Source organism: Enhydra lutris, unplaced genomic scaffold (assembly GCF_002288905.1).
Source record: "Enhydra lutris kenyoni isolate GAN:26980312 unplaced genomic scaffold, ASM228890v2 scaffoldscaffold19, whole genome shotgun sequence".
Classification (NCBI taxonomy): Eukaryota; Metazoa; Chordata; class Mammalia; order Carnivora; family Mustelidae; genus Enhydra; species Enhydra lutris.
The window spans coordinates 24,007,897-24,016,007 of NW_019154103.1; the positions used below are offsets into that span (position 1 = coordinate 24,007,897).

The 8,111-nt window shown below is 35.9% G+C and overlaps 1 pseudogene; it reads left to right on the forward strand.

The window, feature by feature from the left end:
* Window positions 1–7,051, forward strand: part of LOC111148343 — an 82,039-nt pseudogene extending 74,988 nt beyond the window's left edge.
* Window positions 7,052–8,111: the final 1,060 nt, after the last annotated feature.

The window sequence follows — 8,111 nt, forward strand, 5'->3', positions numbered from 1 at the left end:
TGAAGTGTGTAAACCTGGCGATTCACAGACCTGTACCCCTGGGGATAAAAATATATTATATGTTTATAAAAAATAAAATTTAATTTAAAAAAAAGATTTATTTATTTATTTTACAGAAAGACGAGAGAGAAAGAGCAAGCATGAGCAGGAGGGTCAGAGGGAGAGGGAGAGAGATTCTCAAGCAGACTCCACACTAAGTGCAGAGATGGACCTGAGGCTTGATCTCACAACCCTGAGACTGTGACCTAAGTTGAAACCAAGAGTCCAACCCTTAACCAACCATGCCATGCAGGCACCCTGCACACAAGACATTCTGCCTAAAAATCCTACCAATGCTCAAAAGAAAGCTAGAGTCTTGCAGGGAAATATGGCAAGTGGATAACCAGGGCTAGGTATCTTTTCCTAACCAGTGTAAGCAGAAGACAGCATATGTTATCACAGTACCATATCTTAGAAATGTTCATTTATCTCACTGAAGAGCAAAGTAGCATTTTACCATAAAAAGCCTGGGAGGGGCACCTGGGTGGCTCAGTGGGTTAAGCCTCTGCCTTTGGCTCATGATCTCAGGGTCCTGGGATTGAGGCCCACATTGGGCTCTCTGCTCAGCAGGGAGCCTACTTCCCCTCTCTGTCTCTGCCTGCCTCTCTGTCTACTTATGGCCTCTCTGTCAAATAAATAAATAAAATCTTTAAAAAAAAAAAAAAAAAGCCTGGGAGGCTGACCATCAAGAAGATTTAAAAGGTGAATTCAACAAGATCCTATACCTTACTGTCAACTTGCAGTCACTGACAATATTTTGAAATTTTGAAAAGATTTATGAATTTCTAATAAACACATGTTCAATGACACGTAAATTTAAACTACAGTGAGGGATTTCATAACTGCTAGAATGGCTATAATCAAAAGATATAATAGTAAGTGTTGGTAAGAATGTAGAAAACTGGAACCTTTGTACATGGTTAATAATAATGGAAAATAGTACAGTCGCTTTGGAAAACCTCTTGCAGTTTCTTAAAAAGTTAAACATAAATTTATCATATGATTCAGCAGTTCCATTCCTAGGCACTTACCCAAAATAAATAGAAATATATGTCCACAAAAGAATTTGTATATGAATGTTCACAGCAATAGTATCCACAGTGGCCAAATGCCTATAACTGATAAATTTCTTAAAAATTTCTTGAATTTCTTAAAAAACAGTGGTATATCCACATAATAGAACACTATCCTGCAATGAAAAGGAATAAACTGCTGATACATGATTTTGCAACATGGATGAACCTCAGAAACATTATGCTAAGCTAAAGAACTCAGATGCAAGACTAAATAGTATATGACTCCATATATATGAATGATCCAGAAGGAAAAATCTTTAAAGACATGTATAGATTAGTGGTTACCTAGAGATGACGGTGGGAATGAGGATTCACTGAAAATGGGCACAGTGAATCTATCTGGGTTTATGGACAGATTCTAAGATTAGAATGCGCTGATGGCTCCACAGCTTTTTAAAATTTACTACAAATGATCATATCAAACACTTAAAATGGGTGCATTTTATGATTTGTAATATATAATTCAATAATGTTGTTTAAAAAATAGTCAATAAATCTGAAATTAAAAAAAAAGAACCTAAGTGTAACAAATTAAAACCGTATTATAGCACTTAATCATGTGCTTAGAGCAGAATTTTTTAAGACTAATGTTTTAGTACCTGGGGTTTTTCCCTTATCTTCTGATATCCAGGGAAAAGAAATAATCTGAAAACTTCTCTGGACAATGGGTGGCGAGGGGACACTTTTCGTTTGAGAAAGTCAGGAAATAATAACTTTTTTGTAATAGAATATTTGTTCTAAATCTCTCATATACAAGCTTTAGGGCCATGCTATATAATAGCAACATGAATGGCAAAAACATTTTGTAGAAGCAATCACTGGATTTCTATACTAAAATGAGAATATGATATATATCATATGCATATGATATATATATATATACAACATACCCCCAAAGAATAAAATAAGAATGAGCATGCTTTGCTAATTTCTCATTAAATATTATTGGTCCCTAAAAGACAGAATGAAAGGAAAAGTTTACACTGTATGTGGGGTCAATACCTTTCAAACACTGCCAGATTTACATATGAATTCTTTAAGTTATTCATGTATGAATGACAACCTAGAAAAGACTCATACTCTCTGAAGGGATTTGCTACTTTTTCTTGTGATCATTGTTTTTCCTCTCCCAAATTCTAAGCTTCACTCACTACATTCTAGAACCTACTTGTTGAATAATGAGACTGGGAGTGTTCAGGATATAGGAAAGGAAATACAAGAAAGAAGATATAGGAAAAAAGACTAAATATCTATGTGCTGCTCATGTTTGCCACTTCCCCATGTGATGATGTCTTACCCTTACTCTAAAACTACTGTATGATTTGTTCAAATTAGGTATATATCTTCTCTAATGCAGGAATTTTTAAAAGTTAAAATTAACTTAGTCTTATACTAGAAGAGTTCCAATTAAATCTTGAAATCTTGTAAGCAGCCATCTGAATTGCTAAAGAAATGTATGGTTCTTCAAAACATTATTCATTCTTATTACACCTCCATCAGAAAGGATGAATACCCAACTTTTGTATCAACATGGACGGGACTGGAGGAGATTATGCTGAGTGAAATAAGTCAAGCAAAGAAAGTCAATTATCATATGGTTTCACTTATTTGTGGAGCATAAGGAACAACATGGAGGACATTAGGAAAAGGAAAGGAAAAGTAAATTGGGGTAAATCTGAGGAGGAGACAAAGCATGAGAGACTATGGACTCTGAGAAACAAACTGAGGGTTTTTGAAGGGAGGGGGTGGAGGGATGGTTTAGCCTGGTTGTGGGTATTATGGAGGGCATGTAGTACTTGGAGCACTGGGTGTGGTGCATAAACAATGAATCTTGGAACACTGAGGAAAAAAAGTCCTCACCAAAAAAAAAAAAAAAAAAAAAAAAAGGCATTATTCATTCTTCCTTTGTACAAAACACACACAGCCTTTGCAGTGGCCTTCAGCATGCATTGCTTAGAATCAATTGTCTAAATGTATTAGTGTTCTCTACAGATTCTCACATGAACGAAAAACCATTATATGATTTATGACTAGGAGGATTTCATGTCCCATGGGTTAATTTACCTGAGGATTCTTAGTAGTATTATCTCATGCTTTCATTGTTTGTCCAATCAGTTATCCCCAAAATGCTATAGCCTATTTCAGTTTCAGGGATCACATAGCTCTGACAATCATGGTCTAAGAAAAACATGGTCTTGTGCATGATTTTATATGTAAATATCAGAGACACACCATCAGACTCTTTGTGCCATTTAAAATTGCCCTCAGAGGAAAAAATTGGGATAAGGTGAGAATTCGAACAGATTAGCATAAGAGATGTCACTGTTAGACATTTATTTGCTTACTTATAAAATACCATATTTAAAAAATAATTTACAGTGCTTAGTAGGGATCAATAAAATATAATTAACAATAAGTAATAGTAGATGAGACAAAAATAAAATACATTTACATATTAAAAAAATAAAGATTGAAACCAGTATAAAAACTAACATCTTGTGCTTGCTTCGGCAGCACATATGCTAAAACTGGAATGATACAGAGAAGATTAGCATGGCCTCAGCGCACAGAGGACACGCAAATTCATGAAGTGTTCCATATTTAATAACTAAATTAATAAATTAAAAAGTAAAAACTAGCACCTCATTATTAGTAAGAGTATACAAAGGTTCTAATACATCAGTAAAGAGCATCATGCTCTGGATAAAGAGGCATTCTCCAGCCTCCAGAAATTAAATCTCAACTTTACTTACCATACCAAGCAGAGTTCTTAGAGGTTTGTGTGTGATTTTCTTAACTTGGGATAAGAAAAACAAATGTCAGCGGTTCATGAGCTGAAAGTACTGTGATAAGTACATAAAAGTAATAACTTTGTACCAGTCAGTAACTGCTGACCACAAAAATGTTTTAGCTTTGGGTGTTACTGAACTTTATCTCACTAAGCAAGATAAAATAGTTGAGTCAACAGGAATTACTCTGTTTCCACGAAGCAGATGTTATAAGTAAATAATGCAAAAATACGCCTGCCTGCTTCTAATGTAAGCCTGTGGGGAGAAGGATAAATATGCAGCAGACTCCTGCATCGATGACACAAAAGGAATGATAACACAAGAAAAAGACGAATTTGGGTAACAACCTGAATCTACTGCAGTAAGCACTTTGTTTGAATGACTTGATAACACCCAAAAACTTCCTCTTGGTTTCTCCCTTCCACTACACTAGAAGACCCAGATACTATGAATCAATGATTAAAGATTCTCAACCATCACGCCTTCTCCAACAATATCCATCCAAATGAAAGATGTCTACATCACAACATCGACCAGTGGGAACAAGAACTAGGAATTACTGGGATGGATGGTTGATGAATGCAAATAAACAGGCCTCTATTTAATGGGCTTGATGTGACATCTTTAGTCTATTAGTCTGTCAGGATATTAGGGAGTTTTTTTTAAAGATTTTATTTATTTATTTGACAGAGACAGACACAACAAGAAAGAGGGAACACAAGCAGGGGAAGTCGGAGAGGGAAAAGCAGGCTTCCCGCAGAGCAGGGAACCTGATGCAGGGCTCTATCCCAGGACCCTGGGATCATGACCTGAGACGAGCAGACACTTAATGACTGAGTTACTCAGGCGCCCCTATATTTGGGAGGTTTTTGACATACTGATGCATTTCCCTCCCATCCCCTTGTTCCTTAAATCAATTGTTTTCAAAATATGATCTCTAGAACCAAAAACAGCTGGTAAGACCCACTCAGGGGCCAATGAGGTCATAACTATTTCATAATAATACTCAGACATAATTTGCCTTTTCACTTGGTTGACATATACACTGATTGTGCAAAAACAATGATGGCAAAACTACTGACACCTTAACATGAATTAAGGTAGCAGCACCAAATTCTGTATCAGTAGTCTAGGAGTCATTCTATATCGTCATGCACTCATAATTCTATAAAAAAGAAAAACACTGAATTTCACATAACAGTATTCTTGATGAAGCAGTAAAATTAATTTAATTAACCTCAACCTTTGCATACATCCCTCTTTAATAGTCTATATGACAAAACGAGAGACAAAGAAAAAATGTTTCTGCTACATTCTGAAGCATGTGGCTGTATCTAGTAAAAGCCCTTGTACAACTGTTTCAGAGGCAAGCTCAACTAGCTCTCTTTAGTGGCGCGCCATTTATACCTGAAAACACAGTGACAAGACTAAAATTATTCAGACATGTTTTGACAGACATTTTTTTCAAAAATTAATGAAGTGAACCTGTCATTTCAAGGAAAACAACTGACAATATTTGTTGCAATGATATATTTCAAGCTTTCAAGGAAAAATTAGAACTTTGGAAAATGCAGGTCTGCCACCATGAACTTGACAGTTTCCCAATACTTTAATAATATTCTTACGAGAACACCACTGATGCTAACAAATGTGATAATGAATTTGCCAATTTTAAAAAGATATACATAACTCAGTTAACCAATATTTTCCAAATAGTAATGCATGACGTTCCAGAATTATGCATGAGTAAAGGTAATTAAGATGCAACACAAATCAATGTATTTCACATTTATTGCTTTGATATATTTGTTGCTATAGATCAAAATTCTACATTATAATCAACTTTTAAGAAACCATCCATTGATAAGTTTTGATATAATTCCAAAAAGAATAACCACAGTTATCTTAAACATTATTACAATACTCCTCCCTTTCTAAGTGCATATCTATATAAAACCAAAATGTCTTCACTATACTTCAAATAGAACAGAACTGTTTGAATGCAGAGATACGAGAAGCCAAACATTAAAGTTTTTCGCAAAAAATTTAAAGAATGACATTTCTCATTTTTTTTTTAAATTTTGGAAAAAGCAATTTATATAAAATGTTTTAAATAAAGTTAAAATGAAGTACTCAGCTTAAAAATTTCTCAGTGTTAAATTCTAATATAATAAATACTGATACAGACAACTCATATAAGCAAAATTTTTTGGAGTTCTAAATAATTATTAAAAGAGTAAAGGCTGTGGCTGGGCTGTGGGCTGAGGCAGCTCCTGTGGGGCCGTGGGGCAGAGCCTCGGCCTGGCTCCCTTAGGTGCAGAGATGCCCAAGAAAGCACATGCTACAAAAAAGGGTAAGAGCCAGAGCAAGGAACCAGAGAGACCACTTCCTCCCTTAGGTCCTGTGGCAGTTGATGGTAAAGGTTGTGTCACCATAGCCATCCATGACAAAACTGGGTCCAAACAAAACCCTGTAACAGAGGTAACAGCAGAAGCTGCGAAGGAGGCCATCACAGCAGCACCCTCTCCCCCAATTCCCCCTCCTGGTAAGGAGGGCCTAATGCCCAGCTCTGTCAGTACCTTTCCAAGGTCTGGGAGCTCAGGAAGAGTGACATGGTTTTGGATGAGAAATTGATGGATGGGGTGCCTGGGTGGCTCAGTGGGTTAAAGCCTCTGCCTTTGGCTCAGGTCATGACCCCAGGGTCCTGGGATCAAGCACCACATCAGGCTCTCTGCTCCTCAGGGAACCTGCTTCCTCCTCTCTATCTGCCTGCCTCTCTGCTTACTTGTGATCTCTATCAAATAAATAAATAAAATATTTAAAAAAAAGAAATTGATGTATAAAGATAAAAACACAGGAGAATTGTAAACATTTATATTATGGTGGAATAGAAGAGACAATCTTCGGTTAGACCAGAAATCCAGAAATAACCAGGAGAAAGCTGCAGCCCATCTGCGGTTGCCCTGAGGACACAGCTATGATGGCTGTTGCTGAGCCCTGCTGTCTCTGATAGAACTAGATCCTGACACCATCTTTTCCTTTTGGTCCAGAAGGGTAAATTTCCTGAAAAAAGTGGTGAAGCTACCAGTAGCCACAAGTGCAGCAGAGATCTTGGAGAAATTAAAGCAGTAAGTCAAAAATAGATAGATAGATAGAGAAATAAATAAATAAATAAATAAATAAAATAAAAGCAACTTATGAGAAGTACATACTTGAGAAGCTTTTTAATTGCTATTCATAACGAGACTGTTAAGTAGGAAGATATAGTTCAGTGCACTGAAGAACATGAAAAAAAATCTAAGAACAGGACTCAAAAAAGAAGTAGGAATTTTAAAAGCACCATATATTTAATGTAGGTTCTAACATCTGAACAGTTTGGAACATGTTAGTCCTATTTCATCGCGTTACAAAGTAACAGTTGGAAAAGATCTTCAGGATGACTTCATTCAACCCCTTTCATCCTAGGATGGGGCTTCTCCTGTCCAGAAGCTGAGAGACTTGTTCGGGATCACACTGTGCAGGATGGCAGCTAGAACCCTGGTCCCTTGACTCCTCATTGGACACAGTTTATCCTGATTGTAATTGAAGAGATTTTCACAGCACTTCTAGGGTTTTGAGGATTGCCTTCTCTAGAGTTTACAAGTGACAGAAGAAAACCTGTCGCACTGCTTTGTGGTCTGTCTTTATATTTTAAAAGGCTTATCTAAATACAAAAATGCTTTTTGTGTCTTTTTAAAACTCTATGGAACATTTTGTGAAAAAGTAAATAAGAATAATCAGGACTTATAGTTTAATGTTAATTTTGTCCTGATTGGATGGTGCAGTCTTCAAATCTGGTAGTTCTTATGAATCTCCAAAGATCCTTAAAAGAAGAGAGCCTGGAAGCTACTTTCAATATTTATAAAAGCCTATCAGAAACCATATCTACATTAAAGCTTCAAAAGCTATAATAGATAGCTTGTTTTTAAATATCCAATGCAAATTACAGTGATTTGGTCAGGTAAATAATTTAAGTTCATTACCTTTGCTGATCAGAACCAAAGCAGTTGTGTCCTTTTGTCTAAGTACCTGAGAAAATATATTGGTAGACAAAATGTTTAAAAATACAAAAATCCCCAAGGAGGACCAATAATAAAAATTATTGATGGTAGAGAAAAAAAGAAAGAGGATAAAGTATAAAAAAAAAAAAAAAGAAAGAAAGAAAGAG